This window comes from Rhinopithecus bieti, unplaced genomic scaffold (assembly GCF_001698545.2).
Source record: "Rhinopithecus bieti isolate Rb0 unplaced genomic scaffold, ASM169854v2 scaffold_31548, whole genome shotgun sequence".
Classification (NCBI taxonomy): Eukaryota; Metazoa; Chordata; class Mammalia; order Primates; family Cercopithecidae; genus Rhinopithecus; species Rhinopithecus bieti.
The window spans coordinates 1,429,163-1,448,767 of record NW_016814470.1 but is presented as its reverse complement, the minus strand read 5'-3'; the positions used below and the strand labels follow the sequence as shown (position 1 = coordinate 1,448,767).

The 19,605-nt window shown below is 42.9% G+C and overlaps 1 long non-coding RNA gene across 1 annotated transcript; it reads right to left on the bottom strand.

Moving 5' to 3' along the window:
- Positions 1–15,488: 15,488 nt before the first annotated feature.
- Positions 15,489–19,467, bottom strand: LOC108514688 (uncharacterized). The gene is made up of 3 exons (XR_001881300.1): positions 19,422–19,467; positions 18,065–18,187; positions 15,489–15,705 (listed from the first exon to the last, which is right to left on the bottom strand). It is a non-coding gene; the product is annotated as an uncharacterized LOC108514688 (long non-coding RNA).
- Positions 19,468–19,605: the final 138 nt, after the last annotated feature.

The following is a 19,605-nucleotide window of genomic DNA, read 5'->3' as shown; positions in this document are numbered from 1 at the left end:
ATTATCCTTCTTGATAGGACTAGAAAAAGAATTCACCAAATCAATGGCTATATATTAGTGCCTGAAGCAATATTAATCTGCTCTAACTAAAATTGCACTTGGCACAGTAGTTTCAATTGGAGTTATTACCTGTTTGAGTTTAAATATAGTCCACTAAGAACTGTCTGGTTTATGACGGGAGTTAAATCATTGAGTTAAAATGAGATATGATAGAGCAAGATGGTGGAATAGGAGGTTCTATTCCTCAAATCCCCACAAAAACACCAATTTTAACAACCATCCATGGGCCAGTATACCTTTGTGGGAGCCCAGGAGTTTAGCGGAGAGGTTCCAGCACTTTAGTGGAGCAAAATATCCAAGAATAGATTCGTTGAAGAAGATAAGAACAGTTTCACTTAATGAAACTGTTCACTTCTCCCCAGAGTGGCACAGCTCTGTGCCTAGAGAAACTCCCTCAGCCCATGATTTCTCCTATGGGGGAAAGTGAGAGCAAAGTGAGCACCCAGCTTCTTCAGCATTATGAAACCCTCAACAGTAGACCCACTTCTGTCTTGCCTCACCCAGAACACAGAAGAGACCGGCACAGTTGAACCATCTAGGGGCAACTAGGAGCAGGGAAAAAGGAAGGGAGCTTATGACCGCTGGTGCACAAATCTCAACAGCTGGCCTCAGATCCTACTGGCTGGTTTGTGAAGTCTATCAGGAACCTTGTCCATGAACCCCAAGTGGCACCTCACCTGCAGACACTCTAACTAGCTTATGTATGTTCCCATCACTCCACATCTCACCTCCCTCATGGCAGGCATCCTGCACGACCATACAAATGCCACAAACAAGGTTCTCCAGATGGCATGTGCCTCCATAGAAACCATACAGCTATCAGCAGCCAGATTGACTCTGCTGGACTGGGAGAAGGTGCACAACCTTAAACACTTCAGGATACTGCCCTAGGGAAAATAAACAGGAGGCTCTCACCACCTGGCCTGGCTTTGTGGAATCAAGAGAAGGCACACAATCCTAACATTTCTCCCAAAGGAGGGAACAAGAAGAGTGAAGTAAGCACTTCCATAGAGAAGGTTTAAGGGGTCCCCAGAATCTCTAGTCAGGCTGACTAGTGAAGGTTTTTCTCTCCCAAAGCCAGTCAGTAAAGAATGGAGGAGGTGATCATTTTCTCAAATGCAAAGACAGAAACACAAGACTTCAAGAAACATTAAAACTCAAGAGAAAAGGACACCACTAAAAGAACAAAATAAAGCACCAATGGCTGACATGAAAGAAATGGAAATCTATGCATTTTCTGACAAAAAGTTCAAAATAGTTGTCTTAAAGAAGTTCAGTGATCTACAACAGAACACAGATACACAACTAAATGAAATCAGGAAAAAAATATATGAAGAAAATGGGAAGTTCAACAAGGAGATGGAAAGATTTAAAAAAAGAACCAAATCCTGGAGCTGAAGAATATGACTGAACTGAAAATTCAATAAAGAGCTTCAACAGCAGACTCAATCAAACAGAAAAAAGAACCAGTGACCTTGAAGACAGAATACTTGAAATTATCCAGTCAGTGAAACAAACAAAGAAATAAAAAGAATGAAAAAGAGTGAAGAAAGCATGTAAGACTTATGGGACACCATCAAGCAAACCAATTGTGGGACTTCCAGAAGGAGTAGAGAAAGAGAAAAAGTCAGAAAGCTTATTTAAAGAAATAATGACAGAAAACCTCAAATCTGGACAGGAAAGTAAACATCCAGATCCATAGAGCCCAAAGAACTTCAAGTACATTGAACATGAAGAATTCTTCACCAAAAGACATTATAACCATGTTGTCAAAAGTCAATGACAGAGAGAATTTTGAAAGCAGCATCGGAAAAGCAATTCATCACATACCAGGGAATCTTTATAACATTATCAGTGGATTTCTCAACAGAAACCTCGCAGGCCAGGAAAGAACAGGATGATATATTCAACATGCTGAGAGAAAGAGAGAAAAAAAAAAAAACTGCCAACAAAGAACACTATACCTGGCAAATATGTCCTTCAGAAATAAAAGCAAGGTAAAGACTTTCTCATAAAACAAAAGCCAAAGGAGTTCACCACTAATTCCTTACAAGAAATGCTAAAGAGAGTTCTCCCAATTGATACAAGTGTATGTTAATAAGCAACATAAAAACATATGAAAGTTTAAAACTTCCTTATAAAGGTAAGGATATGGTGTAACCCAGAATACTCTAACACTGTAATGGTGATACATAAATCACTTTTAACTCTAGTCTAAAAGTTAAAAGACAAAAGTATTAATAACTGTAGCTACAAGTATTTGTTAATGAATAAACAATATAAAAAACGTAAATTGTGATGTCAATAACACAAAATGTGTGTGTGGAGGGTTAAAGGGTAGAGTTTTTATGTAATCAAAATTAAGTTGCTATCAACTTCAAATACACTGTTGTAAATATGTTTTATGTAAGCCTCATGGTAATAACAAAGATAAATTTGTAGTAGATATACAAAACATTTAAAAAAGAATAGCACTACAAAAAATCATCAAATCACAAAGGAAGATGGAAGAAGTAAGGAAAAAGAGAACTACAAAACAGAAACACTTAACAAAATGGCAACAGTAAATATTTACCTAGCAATAATTACTAGGTAAATTGTAACGGATTAATTTATCCAATCCAATGAAATGTAATGGCTGAATGGTTTTTATAAAAAAAAAGCTCCAACTAGATGCTGCCTACAAGAGACTCACTTTAACTTTAAGGACACACATAAGCTGAAAATGAAGGGATGGGAAAAAATATTCCATGCAGATAGTAACCAAAAGAGAGCAGGGGTGGCTATATTTAGAAATAATGGATTTTTAAGGCAAAAAATTGTCATGAGATACAAAGCATGTCATTATATAATGATAATATAGTCAATTCATCAAGAGTGTAAATCAATTATAATACATGTGCATCCAATGTTGGAGCACCTAAATATACCAAGCAAATATTAACAGAACTGAAGGGAAATGTAAGTAGCAATACAATAATAATAGGAGACTTCAAACCCCACTTTCGACAATGATAGATTATCTAGACAGAAAATCAAGGACACGATGGACTTGAGCAGCAGTATACACCAAAGGAATCTAACAGACACATATAGACCATTTCATCTAACAGCAACAGAATACACATTCTTCTGAAGTGTACATGGAACATTCTCCAGGATAGATCATATCTTAAGCCACAAAATAAGTTTTAACAGATTTAAGAAGATTGAAAATCTATCAGATATCTTTCCTGACCACGAAGCTATGAAACTAGAAATCAATAACAGGAAGAAAATTGAGAAACTCACAAATATGTGGAAATTAGGCAATACCCCTTTGAACAACCAGTGGGTCATAGAAAAAAAATCAAAAGAAAAATAAAAATGATCTTGAGATAAATGAAAATTGAAACACAACATACCAAAACTTAGAATGCAGGAATTCTAAGAGAAAAGTTTATAAACTCTTACATTAAGAAAAAAAGAAAGATCTCAAAAAAATAACCTGATTTTATACTTCAAGAAACTAGAAAAAAAGAGAACAAACTAAGCCTACCGTCAGAAGAAAGAAAATAATAAAGATTAGAGCAGAAATGAAATAGAGCTTAGCAAAACAATAGAAAAGATCAAAAAATTCAGAGTTTGTTTTTTGAAAAGATAAACAAAAATTAATAAACTAGGCTAAGATAAAAAGGAAAACACTCAAATAAATAAAATTATAAATGAAAGAGAAAATATTACAACTGATACCACAGAAATACAAAGGATCATTAAGAGATTCGTATGAACAATTATGTACCAACAAATTGGTTAACCTAGAAATAATGGATGCATTCCTAGAAATACGCAGCCTACCAAGTCTGAACCATGAAGAAACAGAAGATCTGAACAAAACAGTAATGAGTAGGGGATTAAATCAGTAATCAAAAATCTCCCAGGACCAGGTGGCTTCACTGGTGAATTCTATCGAACATGTAAAATGAATTACCACCGATTTTCTCAAACTCTTCCAAAAAAATTGAAGGGGAGAAAGCACTTCTAAACTCATCTCATAAAGCCAACATTACCCTGATGCCAAAGCAAGGAAAGAATATTACAAGAAATGAAAATTATAGGCCAGTATTTCTGATGAACATGTATGCAAAAATCCTCAACAGAATACTAGAAAACTGAATTCAACAGCATATTAAGAGGATCATACACCATGATCAAACAAGATTTATCTCTGGGATGCAAGAATGGTTCAACATATGCAAATCAATAAATGCAATACATCATATTAACAGAGTTAAGGATAAAAACCATATGATCATCTCAATAGTATCTCACAGGCTCTCCTCCCTGAAAAGTTCTCCCTTTTCTCTATTGTCCCTAGCCTTAGGCAGGTTACCAAAATTCCCACTTTCCAGCTCTACCCTGATCCAGCCTAGTCAGCCCCAAAATCATTGTTTTTCAAAGAGAAGTACAGTATATCCTGGGTGTGTGTGCCATTGTTTCAGGGAGAAACAAAACCACAGGATACATATGGGGCATTATCTTGGGTGTCAACGCCTGCCCCATTGGAATAAATAGAGTTTTACATATATGTTCCACTCAACAAATAGACATTGTATCCTAGAGCTGCAGCAGTGGGACATAGATTCTTACATTCAAAGACGGAACTTGGGGCCGGGCCGCCGTCGCTTATACCTGTAATCCCAGCACTTTGGGAGGCCAAGGCGGGTGGATCACCTGAGGTCAGGAGTTCGAGACCAGCCTGAAACCCCGAGACCAACATGGCGAAACCCCCGTCTCTATTAAAAATACAAAAATTAGCTGGGTGTGATGGCGGGCACCTGTAATCCCAGCTACTTGGGAGGTTGAAGCAGGAGAATTGCTTCAACCGAGAGGTTACACTGAGCCGAGGTCACACCACTGCACTGCAGCCTGGGCAACAAGAGCAAAACTCTGTCTCAAAAAAAAAAAAAAAAAAAAGAAGAAGAAGAAGAAAACAAAGATGGAACTTTGAATACCTTTTCCCATGGTGAAGCAATTACACATGATAGGCAGGATCTAATCACTCATTGATTCAACAAGGATTCACTGCATGCCCTGTGTATGCCAAGCACTATGGTAGCCTAGAGCTAAATAGGAAACAAAGCTGTCGGGGCCCCTGCCCTCATGGCACTTCCATTCTAGTGGATATCAGTAGTGACTACTTTGGAAAGATAATTACCCACTTGGCTGCATAAATGCTCCTTTGAATGAGTAAAATAAAATAAAAACTAATTTTACAAAAAAGTGTCTCCTTATTGGCAGTCACATCATCTCTTGTAAAAGGAAGGAAAATTCTAAAGGAATTTTCCTTTAGAAAGGAAAATTCTTAAAAGGAAGGAAAATTCTGAGAAATTCTAAAAGGCCATTAAGAGGCCAAAACCAAGAAATGTAACCCTGTAGACTAGAGATTCATAATGAGTTTAAGAAACATAACATTGGAACTCTTCAGGGAAATGGTTAAGTCAGAGCCAAAGGCATTGGCACTGAATGAAGAGGAGCCTTAGCTAATGAGAAGGGAGCAGAGAGTGGAAGAAGCCAGGGAAAGAAGGTGACTAGAAATCCAGTGCTGGCCGGGCGCGGTGGCTCAAGCCTGTAATCCCAGCAGTTTGGGAGGCCGAGACGGGCGGATCACGAGGTCAGGAGATCGAGACCATCCTGGCTAATACGCTGAAACCCCGTCTCTACTAAAAAATACAAAAAAACTAGCCGGGCGACGAGGCGGGCGCCTGTAGTCCCAGCTACTCGGGAGGCTGAGACAGGAGAATGGCGTGAACCTGGGAGGCGGAGCTTGCAGTGAGCTGAGAGCCGGCCACAGCACTCCAGCCTGGGCGGCAGAGCAAGACTCCGTCTCAAAAAAAAAAAAAAAAAAAAAAAAAAAAAAAAAAAGAAATGCAGTGCTGGACTCAGAGAAGGAAGGCGGAGGCAGGAACTCATAGACAGCATTATTGGTATGCAAAGCACGGCGCCTCCTCCCAGGGGCTGGGGCAGCAGCAGCAGAGAGGGAGCCAGGAGTTCAGAGGGAAAGCAGGACCTACAGGATGGCCCCTGCGATCACACTTGGGACTTCTGACTTCTGGAGAAGCCTGCACCCCAGGTGGCCAGGGACAAGGCCAGCCTGATACTAGGGTGTTACTGGGTTCTGTGGCAAAGTTGGCAGAGTTACTTTCACTTTCTCCGTTCATGCCTTTGCTCCCTCCTCTCGGTCCACCTGGCTCTCCCTGACACTGGCATCTTGGTTCAGGTGCAAATTGTTGTGTTCCCTCTTTGGGGAGTAGGGGGCAGCTGAAGCTGAACACTAAGAGTAGGGTGCAAGGATTTGTTTCTAATGCCAGGTAGAGAGAAGCAGAGAAGACACTGGGCCTTGGGACAGGAACAAGATTGGGTGAACATCTTGCAGGATCTCGACTCACTCAGAACAAAGAGCTGCTGCTCACAGTAAGGCAGGCCCAAGACTTTGCCTTTTGGGGTTCACAAGTAGTTATTAATAGTTCCAGGCTAGGCCACAGGACGGCTCAGCAAGACCCAGGACATCTTCCAACGATTCCAGCCATTGCCTAGTGCATGCCTGCTCTGTGCCCAGCCCAGTCCAGGCATGGAGAAATTCCAAGTGCTCACAAACTAGCCAGGGACAGACAATCGCCCTGCTGGGTGACAGTGGACCCCCTCTCCCGGCTGCTTGTGATGCACCACAGATGAAACCCCTCTGGGGGCCCCTTGGAGCCCCTCCAACCACCTCACACACAGAGGGCCTCAGGGCTCTGAGCCAGGACCCCCAAACCCCCCATACCCCCACCACTCCAGCCCTCCCCGAAAGCAGGTGCTCTCCGTAGCGACAAGGACAGCGATGATTCGGGTGGGAGCACATGAGTTATGGTGTGCCAGTGCCTCACAAACAAGTTTGGTGCCCGCCTGTCTTCATGAATCACGGAGGAGCCTAATCCTTCATTAGAACATTCAGCAGTAATTGCTGGCGAAATGCCACTTGCCTTTTTCTCATTTTAACAAAACATTTATGCATGAAAGATTTAATGCCAGGTATCAAGCATATCATTGTAAATTTACCACTAATTAAGCCTAATTAAAATAATTAAATGGCTGTGGAGTCACCATGTGAATTAAAATCACTTCTCCTCCGTACTAAGCTGTTTCTCACTAGCCAGGCCCCTGGTTTGGAAGACAAATACATATCTCTCCTCTCGATTTTTCCCGTCTCCCTGCTCAGCTTCACGCGGGGTATTTGCATGGCCAAGGAGATTTGATAATTAAGATAATGCTGTGATTTGACGGTGCGGTTTTTCAATTTCGGGACCCCAGGAGATTTTCCTTTATCTCGGTGAAGTATAGACAATTTGACAAATCTGTTGCTCGGAGCAGTCGCTGGCGTTTGCATATTCATTACTCATTGGATTTTTAATCAAAGTAGCTGATGGACCCCTTGCACCACAAATAACTTGGTCATGAATAATTTATCCGTGCTCACTGGCTGGGCCGCGCAGCCTCCCGGCGCTCCGGGGCCTCTGATTGGCTCGCCAGGGCTGGCCTGCCCCGCGCAGCACATGGCCGCTCCAGATGTTTGGGTATCCATATGTGCACAGCTCATCAAAAACGGCAACGGCCCGCACCCGAGGGCCTCGGCCGTCCCCAGATAGGCCATCTGGAGTTGGAGGGAAAACAAACCTCGGCGAATTGTGGGATGCGTGGTTATCTTCAGTGGCGCCCGGAGGTGGCCACAGAGGGTGCGCAGGGGGCGCGGGAATGCGGCGGAAACCCAGGGTCGAGGCCCGCATCTGGGGCTGCAGGGAAGCTTGCTGTGCCCAAAGCTACAGGCAGGGCCCTCGTGAGGACCTTGTCTGGCCCTTTTCAGATCATGTGGGTGGCCAGCAGCTGCCTCTCCTGCTTCTACGGCCCCTGTGGGTACAACCCCTACCCCTAGCCCCACCCACCATGTACACACACCTTCCCGCTAGGTCCTCTCCTGCCTAGGCACCCAGCCCGATGTGCTGCTCCCCAGCTCTCTGACTTCACACACGCTGCCCCTTTACATGCCATGTCCCTCCCCCTCTGCGCTACCCCAGCAGAGCTGATTTAGAATTGTCCTGGGGAGGCCTGGTCCCTAATCATATCAAACCCATTCAATTTACCCACATGCCACATTAAATATATTTTATATATAAGTGTGGAGGAGTTGAGTGGAGATGCAGTTGACTGGTTGACATAATAGCACGTTTTGTAGGCATTTAATGGACCATTTACTCACTTTGATTTTGCACTTGTCTTTTCCCGTGGCGCTGGGCTTCCCAGTTCTCAGGTGTTTCTGCAGGCTCCTGACAAGGCCGTCTGCCTGGCATTGGCCTCCATGCCATGTGGTCCCAAGGCCATGGTCTGCACGTTAGCCTTTGCCAGTTCTGTAAGGCCCAGCCTGTGTTACCTCAGTCGGGGAGCCTTCCTCTGTGACCCCCATGGCCTAAAGCTGAGGGGTTTTCCTCCCTGGTGTTTCTGGAATACCCCCATCTCCATTCCATTCCATCACCCATATGGTGATTGCTAGTTGCCATGATTTCCTCTCCACTAGAGAGTGAGTTTGTGAAGGCAGGATAGTGATGTGCTCATCTCTGTCCCTCCCACCCCGCTCAGCGCCTGGCACATAGCATGTGCACAATAAATGTTTGATGAATAAATGAACTTTGGACTTCATGTTTCAAAGAACAGGAACAATGACCCTGAAAAGAAAATTAAGGCAGAGCAGCAATCTGAAAGGGTGTGTGGGAGGCAGGCAGGGACAATCCTTCTGGCCTGGCACCAGAGCTTTTGTGCAAGGTGAGGAGGAGGGCACTTCCTCTGTCCCTCCTGCTCTTCCCCTGGCTCACTTCTCAGCTGACAGCCTCTTGGGTGCTGATGGAGGGAGGGTCCCCTGGGCCCCAGATCTGCTGCATCACACAGGGTGTTCTCCCCTACCGTGACTCTGAGATCAAAGGAACAGACCCTGCCCAGGAGACTGATCTGACAAAGGTGGACCTCAGTCACACACACCCCTCTTAAAGTTGGGGTGTTGGTAATCACGTGCCTCTTGTACTGCAGCAGATGAGATGTCCTCGCTGTAATTACTTCCCCCACAATCTAGCTCCGCACCACCCAGCGTGCTGGTGAGGAGCTGGGAGAAGACTGCAGACTAATTATCAGGCAGGCAGGAAAACCAGCAGGCTGTGCTCTCCCTGTGACAATTAAAGTGAAAATATTTCATGATATTTTTGCTATTTTTTTAAGATGGGAGGAAAGGTGTGATTGTACTGTATGTGTGTGCATGCGTGCGTGCGTGTGTGTGTGTGTGTGTTGTGGGAAAGGAGGGAGGGAAGAAACAGAAACAGCCTGAGTCATAAGCAGATGCTTCCTGGAGCCTGTCAAGGATGGTAATGACCCCCTCCTGCCCCAAGTGGCTGCTGTCTGGGCCCACCTGAGAGGAGGATGCTGACAGCACACACGTGCCCGCCTCATTTGCAGGCTGGAATTCCACACTGAAGTCCACTTGAGTTTCATGTCATTGGAGAGAGCTGAGGTGGCACAAGTCCTGGGGTGGGTGGACCCACTGCAGACAGGGCAGGCCACCCTTGGGCAGGCCTGGGATCCTGGAGACCTCAAAGACCCTCAGCCAGAGACATCAGCCAGAGTTTCAGAGGGAGACAGACAGAAAGAGAGGCACAGCAGAGGCGGGGTCAAGGGGAGAGAGTGACATTTAGAACAGCAAAGTGTATTCCCTTGGAGGGCCAGGAGACACCAGGGGGCTTAAAGGGAGCACATGCTCACTCCTGAACCTTTCTCATGCCATTCTTGCCTCCTCTAGGAGCCCACACACCAAACAATGCATATTAGACCAGATGTCAATCTCCTTCAGGGACCCAGACTGTGGCTTGACCAAAGGCCTTTCCTGATCGAATGTTAAGAGGGCCAAGGGAAGGAGGCTGGAGAACTCCTGTCCCAGATTCTATTAGTGTCCAGACTGGGGTGAAATCAGGATGTTTGCGGCTGGCAGCCAGACTCCCTCTCTGGAATTTGCATGAAGGCACATTGTAGACTCTGCCTGGTGAGGCCAAAAGAAAGATATGAAGACCCAGAGAAAGGAGCAGTCACATTGTTGGTGGAGCTTGGAGCAAAAATGTGCCAGTTCTGTGAGCACGGAGACAAAATTAGCTAGTCCCTGGAGACAGTTGGGCTGCTGGAGATGGTTATTCCTGGGAGCCATGAGACCGCCATCTCCCTCACCACTGTGATACACACGGGCATCCTTAAGGGCAACTCTGTTCCTCGCTCTCTAACGCGTGAAGCCCTCACTGCTTAATGCCACCCCTCTAGGGGTCCTTCCACCCCATGGGCTCCTTCCCCACGGACTGCCAGGATCATGCACTGGAGCACCAGGGCACAGCAACAGCCCAAGTGCACACAACCGCAGTGCAATTATGCACCTTGCTCAGAATTCCCCGGCCAGCCATCTGCAGCCATAACCATTCTTGGGATACACTTCAGATCCCAGAATTACTAGTCTTGTTTGTTTGTGTTGTAGTCAGAGCAATAACTTGTATTCCCAGTTCCTTGACGACTAACTTTATTTTCCTTGTCTTTGTGTTCTGTTGTTACATGTGCAAAGTCTATGTTTAATCATTATAATTTTCAACTACAAATGCAAGTAATATTTTTATGTGCGTTTCCAATTCAACAAACGTGTACTGAAGACCTGTAGGATGAAAGGTGTGATACTGGATACTAGGAGCATGAAGATGATGATGATAAGAATACTGAACTTTATTGAGTGTTACTCATTTAATTCTCCTGAAGACCATGTAGATTGTACTGTTATAATGCCAATTTTGACCAATTTACAAATGAGGAAACTGAGGTCATACTGCGAGTAAGTAGAAAAGCCAGGATGTGAAGCTTGAAAGACCGACTGCAGAATGCATGTTCATAATCACAATTAGAAATCGAAAATAAAAAGCTGATAAAGAGCCTGCCGTCCAATAGCAGAAGCAGACTTATAAACAGATCATTAAAGTTCTTCTGTTAATGATAGGAAAATCATATGCACCCTGGACTTAAAAGCTGGAGCTTTCTCTAATGTTTACTTCCACTAATACAATGCTCATTTTTCCTGACAAACTTATCATAGATGACAAATGTAATAACCAAGATTACTAAGTGTAAAAGTGCCTCTCTCGTGAGCTGTTCGTTTCTCTTGTGATGAGACCCAGCTTCTGTGATAGAATGAGGGGTAGGAAGTAAAACACGAAAGCTCTGCATTGCTGGTGTCTGTTGTACACACACAAGTCGGAAATTGATTCTCAGCTATCTCATATTGTTTTGTCTCATATCCCCAGGGAAACTGCAAGCTCCTTGAAGGCAGAGTCTGTGACTTTCCATTCGTTAATTCATTTGTCCACAAAAGAAGAAAAAAAAACATTACATTGAACACCTATTAGGTGCCAGGAATCAGCTAGTGGTCAGAGGGTGAAGTATAGACAATTTGGCAAGGCTTAAAACTTGACCTTGTATTCTGAGGGCCTTGTATTCTGAAGAGGAGACATGGATAAAGAAACAAAGGGTCACAGCATAGCCAGGGCTGTCCCGGGGGTAAGAAAATGCCCCAAAAACCCAGCGGTGGGAATGTCCACCTCTGCCCAGGAGGTGGCTGTAACCAGTTCCATACAGCAGGGTTTTGGTTACTATAAAGATAAAAAGGAGACAAGAACAATAAAGAGTAGCCAACCATCAAGTGGCAACAACATTCACAATCCTTACATGCCATTAAGCAGTTTTGTTGTCACAGCTACAGTTTATGAACACATTCCACTGTACACTAGGTCTTAACACAAAGTCTTACGCTTTTCTCTGTGATCCACACTTCTGACAACTTTCTCTCTCCTTTATTCTATTTCTCAGGACCCTTTCTCTGCCTACCTTTTTCTCCCCTCTTTTTCATCTTATCATCTTTTTCCTCTGATGATCCTCTTTGCATCCATTTTTCTCTTTCCTTTCTTAACTGTGGTAAACTGGACGTGATAAGAAACTGAGATTCTGAAAAGAATCAGGAGCCCACAAAACTGAGCTACAATCCTAGCCTGGTTCTGTTTGGGTTTCATCCTTTCCACTCCCAGTTTCCACCACCTCCTCCTGGAAGTTTTTTCACATTAGTCAAGGAAGTGCCTGAGTACTTCACATGTGAGTGAGTTGTCACCTTCAATACTGGCCTTGCATTCCACCCTCTTTCATTGGCCAAAACTTCATGAGCAGTGCTAAGTATATCCATTTGTGTGTTCATTCATCCCTCTATTCATTCACTAATTAGAACATTCTGAATCCCTGTGCTAATTGCCAGGGAGTTTGAGATGAGTGCAGTCCACTCATGACACATAAAAACATAAATGCACAATGACAAAATGATATAATATAAAGCAGAGTTGAAGGGGTCTGTAGAAAAGGAGTCTATGCAAAGAGATTGAAGAGCAAACAGGTAGAATAAGAATCAAGAAGGAATAAGGCCATAGAAACCAAGAAAAGCAATGTTTTGAAACAGAGGAGGTGCCAACAGGGTCATATGTAACTGAGTGGCCCAAGAGAATGAGAATAGAGAAGTTTCCCACAGATCTGGCTACAGAAAGTTTTTGATGACTGTGGTGTCACGGTCTCAGTGGGAGGAAAGCTAGGTGGTGGTGGTAGGTCAAGGAGGAAGTGTAGACTGCAGAAGTGGAGAGCTTTTTGTGCATATAGCTCTACCAAAATGTTGTTATCGAGGAAAGAGAAAAATAGGGCAGTAGCTGGAAAGGGACATGGAGATGGAAGGAAGAGACTTGAGCATCTGGCAGATCTCACTGCCTCCACTTGGGATAGGATGAAGAGAAAGCCTGTCAGTTTCCCTGTATCCTTCACTTCAAAGGGTAACAGGCCCTTCACCAACACCTGTTATGAGAAGAGTGGGCAGATAGGCTTCTGCCTACTAGATTTGTCCCTAGGTTTGCTGGGAAAGCTGGGGCCAGTTGACTCCCCCAGTTGCTGGATCCAGTGAGTGTATGTCATGGTTGGTTCCAAAGGGCACCAGACCTAGAAACAAGTAGGCTGGGGAGTCGGCAGCCCTTCCACATCCAGGGTAGACTCTGACACATCTCAGCTAATTGGTGTGAACCATTCTGAAGGAGTGGGCTTTGCACTGGGGAGTTTCCTCCCCAGATCCCATAAATTTGTCTAGTGTAGTTGGTTCATTCCATGTACAGGCCTGTGGATCATCACATAGGAACTTCCCTTCTGGGTTTCAGTCTCACTGTGGCTCCCTAAGAATTAGGCAAAGGGTCCCTGGAGCCAGCAGATGCAGAGTCCTGACCCTTTAAACCACAGAGCTGGTAAATGGTTGGTTGAGTCAATGAAAGCAAGGAGCTATGGGGAGGCCATAGGACAGGGGCCTGGGAATGGACTCCAGCACGGGTGTAGGAATGTGCTCACACGGATGTGGGTGGTTAACGTGAAGTGCCCAAACCACAGAATAGAAATCCAACAGGTCTAAGGGGCTTCTTTTCACAGATGAGGAAACTGAGGCCCAGAGAGGGGAAATAATTCGCCTGAGGTTGTACAGATATTTGTGGCAGAGCTAAGTTTAACCCAAGCCCTTGAACTGCTGGCTTCTAGCACCGTCCGTGCCAACCACCAGAGGCATGACCCTTCAGCCTCCAACGGCTTCCTTACAGGGCTGGGTGTAAAAGTACATTTGAATACAGGATAATTTTCTCATAAAAACAATGTGGTTCAAGGTGGTTACCTGTGACCCTCCAGCCAACCATGATGGATATAGGAGACCCCGTTCATCATGATCTCAGGGAAGCTCATTCTGAACCCAGGCCTAGATCCCTGTCATATGCCCCAGAGCACCCGGCATATCTTTGTAAAAGTTGTGGCGCTTAGCAGCTCTTGTTTCATAGCTGCCATCCACACCAGACCACAACTCCGTGGGGACCTGGCTTGTTTGTCTTGTTCACTGCATTGTCCCAACACTTAGCCCAGGAACAGCCCAGGGTGCAGCTCAATTAGCATCTGTTGAAATAATTAATTAGTTAATTAATTCGACCCTGTAAAACCAGCTCTCCAGGTGGAAAGGTTTCAGAATTCTGACCTCGAACCTGAGGAAACTGCCTCCCTCCGAGGCTGCCCCGGCTGCAGGAACAGGCCTCCACTGCTGACCTACTTCCCCCTGGGGAGGACCCGGGGCCAGGCTCCTCCAGGTATCAGCTGAACAGCATGGACCACACATGCCTCCCTGCTTCCATGTTTGGATGCTGTGCTTCTCTTAATGCTGCCCAACCACACCCCCTCGGTCAACTGTATCAGTACTGAGCTAACAGCTGTCTAACTACACCCCCACCCCGCCTCCATTTTGAACATGCACCCAGGATTTGCATAGTTGGTTTGGGGGCCCCAAATATGGGTCTTGATGCTTATTTTCAGTAAATTTTATCTTACTGAATTTGCCCCTTCAATCATAGACTGTCTTGGTTTATGTGCGTGCTGTCTTTCCTCCAATCTACTTACTGTCCCTCCCAAATTCAGGCCATCTGAAAATTTGTCAGGCAATTGTTTTCATTAGCTTTATTGATTGAAGTATAAACTGGTCAGCATTGAAATATAAACTGGTCATCATTTAAGAAAGAGTCCTGGCATACCAGTAGAGATCCCATCAGGTCAACAATGCTTATTTATTTATTTATGAAACAGGAGCTCACTCTGTTGCCTAGGCTGGAGTACAGTGGTGCAATCCTGGCTCACTGCAGCCTCAACCTCCTGGGCTAGGACTATAGGTGTATTCCACAACACTTGGCTAATTTTTAAAAATATTTTTGTAGAGACAGAGTTTTGCCATGTTGCCTAGGCTGGCCTCAAACTCTCGGGCTCACTTCGGCCTTCCAAAGTGCTGAGATTATAGGCATGAGCCACTACATCTAGCCCAATGGTCTTTTATTGATGCTTATTGAGCAGTCTCCCTCACTAGTCACAAATGCAGCTTACTCCATCATTCAACTCTGACTTTTCCCCCAAACCTTGGTCTGCAGACAAGATTGTGTGGTCTCTTGCCATTTTTCTCTACCCATTTTCTCTTCCTTTGTAGCTTAATTCCTCTCTAAGGCTCCTTACTATTCATTCCCCCCGTACCTCCTCCTTTTCCTCATTACTGTTCTTTTTATAAGAAAATATACATAGCTTACAGGTTCACAGTGTAAGTATTTGGGAAACCCTGATCTAGCCCAAATTCCCTTATGGGTTTTCCTATGACCATATAGAAACTAACATAAAAATCACTATGTAAAACATTTGTGGAAGAAAACAAAGACATTATGACATTTGTCAAATTTATTGCTGGAATTCAAATCAACGTGTTTACAATGGGAACATATATGAGAGTGTAGAAGTTGCTGAATCAGGGTCCCAAATCCAAGTGGCAACAGAAAGGTAAAGGCCAAGCAGTGGCACCGAAGGTGAGCCAGGCATACGACCAGAAGCTGCGGTGATCTGGGAGCACATGCTCGCTAGAAGGGTGAGCCTCTATCAAGTGGGCAATCAGCTGTAGCCTGGCAGGATGCAGGCTCAGTGCTGGCAGATCTTCCCATTTTTCACAAGCAGAAAAAATCCAGATTAAAAAAGATTCTGTCAGTTTTTCAATGTTGTTAGCTAATGGGAAAAAAATGTCTAAATGCTATAAGTGGGTGAGAACTAAATTAAGAAACTTGAAATGTTCCTGAAGGCCATAACTGAAGATTTAAACAAATGGAAAGGCATACTATGTTCTTGGATAGGAATACGTGATGTCATAAGGATGTTGATTCCCCCTGAGTTAATCTATAATTTTAGAGTAATACTTAATAGCAACTTGGGAGAAATAGACATGGGACTCTAAAGTGCATACAGAAAAAATAAACAAACAATAATAGAAAAATTCTGAAAAAGAGTAAAGGACTGGGGAGACTAGATTTATCAGATTGTGAAACATGGCACAAAGCTTCAGTAGTTAAACATGGTGCCGGCACATGAATAAACAGAGAAATGGACACAGCCGAAAGGAAAGTCTAGAAACAGACACAAATACATAAGGGAAGATATAGTAAAGGTGAAAAGTCAAGAAGGGAGAGTGAATTATTCAATAAATAATGGGGGACAAATGGGTAGATATCTAGAAAGGAAGTAAAGTTAGATCCATGACTACTCCTTACACAAAAATAATATCCATCTAATCTTATATACTAATAATCTATATAATAATTATACAAATCTATAAATATTATATAGTAGCATATTATATTAATAATATGTTAATATTACATATAATAGTATACTATTATACTAACAATCTAGCATATATAATATAATAATAGCATATTACACTAATAACCTATTATGCATAATATAGCATAATAATTATGCTAAGAATATGCTCATAATCTATTATTCATTTACTGTATATCATCCACAGCCTGCTTTGCCCCTCTAATATAAGCTCCATGAAGCCAGAGGGTTTTGACTTTTTGTTCACTGCTATATCCTCAGTGCCTAGAACAGTGTCTGGCACACAGTGTGTGGTTGATAAATATTTTATAAGGGAGTTGAATAAGTGAATCAAAAATTTAAATGTTAATAACAAAACCTGTAAAACAACAGAAAAACCATTGGAGAACTTTTTTTAATTTTGCAGATTTAAAAATCAAAATTATTTAATTTTAATAATACTTTCTAAATATTAAAAGAATAATCAAAAGCCATAAAAAATTGATCTATTTGATCATAAAAAATTATCGTCATGGCAAAAGCCACCATAATTAAAGACCAAAAAATCAGTGACAATCTGGTCAAAAAAAAAAAGAAAAAAAATTTGTATTTCATGTAATAGACAAAGGGCTAATAACCTAATATATAAAGAGCCCTTTCAGAAAAACACAATCCAAGAGAAAACTTGGCAAAGAATGTGAATAGAAATTCACTAAAGGATGCTCATCCTTACTCATAATATGAAAAATGCAAATTAAAACTACAAATGAGATACCAGTTTTCTTCTGTTAGGTTGGCAAGAGTGAACATTTTGATGCCTTACTGTGTTGGTGAGAGTGCAAGGGAACAGGCCCTTCCACAGATTGCCATGGGCTTATAACTTAGGGCAGGTAGTTGAATAATGCTATCGAAATCATAAATGTTTATACCGCTTGACCCAGAAATCCCACTTCTAGGAATTTATCCTACAGATACATTCAAACAGATGCAAAACAGGTTACACAAGGTTGCTCTCTGCAGCGTTGTTTATAGTAAGAAAAGACTGGTAACAACCCAAATATCCATCCGTAGGCAGCTGATTAAATAAACGATAGCATCTCCATACAATAGAGTACTGGGCACTGGAATATCATGCAGCCTTTAAACAAGGAAGCTCTGTGTGTGCTAATATGGAAAGGTCTTCTATACTGTCAATGGAAAAAAAAAATGAGGTACAGAATAATATGTATAGTGCGCTACTATTTGTATGATTAGTTTAAAAAACACATACGTATACATATGTGTATATGTAATTGTGAATGCCTAGAATATCTCTGGAAGTATAAACAAGAGGTTAACAACACGAATTGCCTCTAGGAAGGAACACTAGAAGGCTAGAAACGGAGGAGAGGAACCTTCTGTTCAGAGCGTGCATTAGTAAAAATAAACTGAATTGCTGTAACAAGTAGACTCCCATACCTCCTGGCTCAATTCCACAGAAGTTGTTTTCTGGATCATCAGATAATCCAGAGGGGGCATTTTCTATAAACAGGATTATTCAGGGGCCCCACCTGATGGTGCTCTCCCGTTTTTAACAGGAGACTTTGAAGCATCCTCACCACTGTTCTAACCCATGGGAAAAGGCACAGAGCTGGAGAAGCATGGTGTGTGGGGGTGCTCTTGACTGGCCAGGCCTAGAAGAGCACAGATCTCTGCTCACCTTCTATTGGCTTCAACTCAGTCACATGACCACAGGCACAAGGAAGCCTGGATGGTACCCGGGAAGAAAGGAGGGCAGATTTGGATGAAGAGCCATCAGGTCTCTGCTGGACTTTTTCTGCACCTTTTAACATTTGAAACACATAATTTTATTATTCAAAATAGTGAACACAATTAATAGGAAAAAATGTGAGTTAGGTCTGGCCTGAGGGCTGCCAGTTTACGATCCACTTGTAAAGGGCATTCGATTCTATGATAAAGGTGTCAATCCGTATCAGTGAGAAAAGTATAGACCACTCCATAAGTGGTGCTGGAAAAACAAAGTAATCCCTGGGGCAAAAAAGTAAAGTTAGGTTTCTTACCTCACACCGTGCCCCATAAACATTTCCAAATGGGTTAAAAACCCAAATATAATAAATATAACAAAAAAAGTATTAGACGAAAATATAGCCTTGGAGCTGTATTGAAAGACTCAGGACTCACTGGCCACTTACAAGTTTGACTGTATAAAAATGACAAAGGACAACATAAAGACAAGAGACAGACTAGGAGAAAATGTTTGTCATATGAATAAAAGACAAAGAAATAATATCCCACATATATAAATCCCAGTTCAGATCAATGAGAAAATTACACAAACAATCCAGTAGAAAAATGAGAAAAGAATGTTGAAGGGACATTCACAGAAAAAGAAAGGGCCAATAAACCATGGGAAGACGTGCATGCTCAAAAGTAGCTAGAGCATGAAAATTAAAGAAGAAATGGGATTTTGTGTATCACCCATGGGATTGGCAAAAACTGGGGGGAGGGAAGAGGAACGTATTTGGTGTTGGAGAGAGATCGAAGAAATGGTTTGCTTAAGTGTAGCTGACAGCTGTATATTGGAATGTCATTGTTGGAGGGCAACTAGGCATGAACTGTCATATTTAAACATGTCCATACCCCTCAACTCAAATTTTTGAGTAGCCACTGTAAAGAAATACTTGCACACACACCCAAAGCAATATGTCTAAGATATTCATTGCTGTATCGCCATAACAAAAAAGAAAGAAAAATCAAATCAAATGTTCATCAACAGAGGGAAGTTAAATTGATACAGCCACATTGTAGAGCACCCCATAGAAGTTTTCTTTTCTTTTCTTTTCTTTTCTTTTCTTTTCTTTTCTTTTTTAATTTGAGACGGAGTCTCACTCTGTCGCCCAGGCTGGAGTGCAGTGGCGCCATTTCGGCTCACTGCAAGCTCCGTCTCCCAGGTTCACGCCATTCTCCTGCCTCAGCCCCCCGAGCAGCTGGGGCTACAGGCGCCCGCCACAGCAGCCGGCTAATTTTTTGTATTTTTAGTAGAGACGGGGTTTCACCTTGTTAGCCAGGATGGTCTCAATCTTCTGACCTCATGATCCGCCCACCGTGCTGGGATTACAGGTGTGAGCCACCACGCCCAGCCAGAAGTTTTCTTTTAATAGGATATAAATCTATATAAAAAAATGAAGATATCTGCAAAGACATATTGTTAAGCCAAAAAAAAAAAAAAAAAAAAAAAAA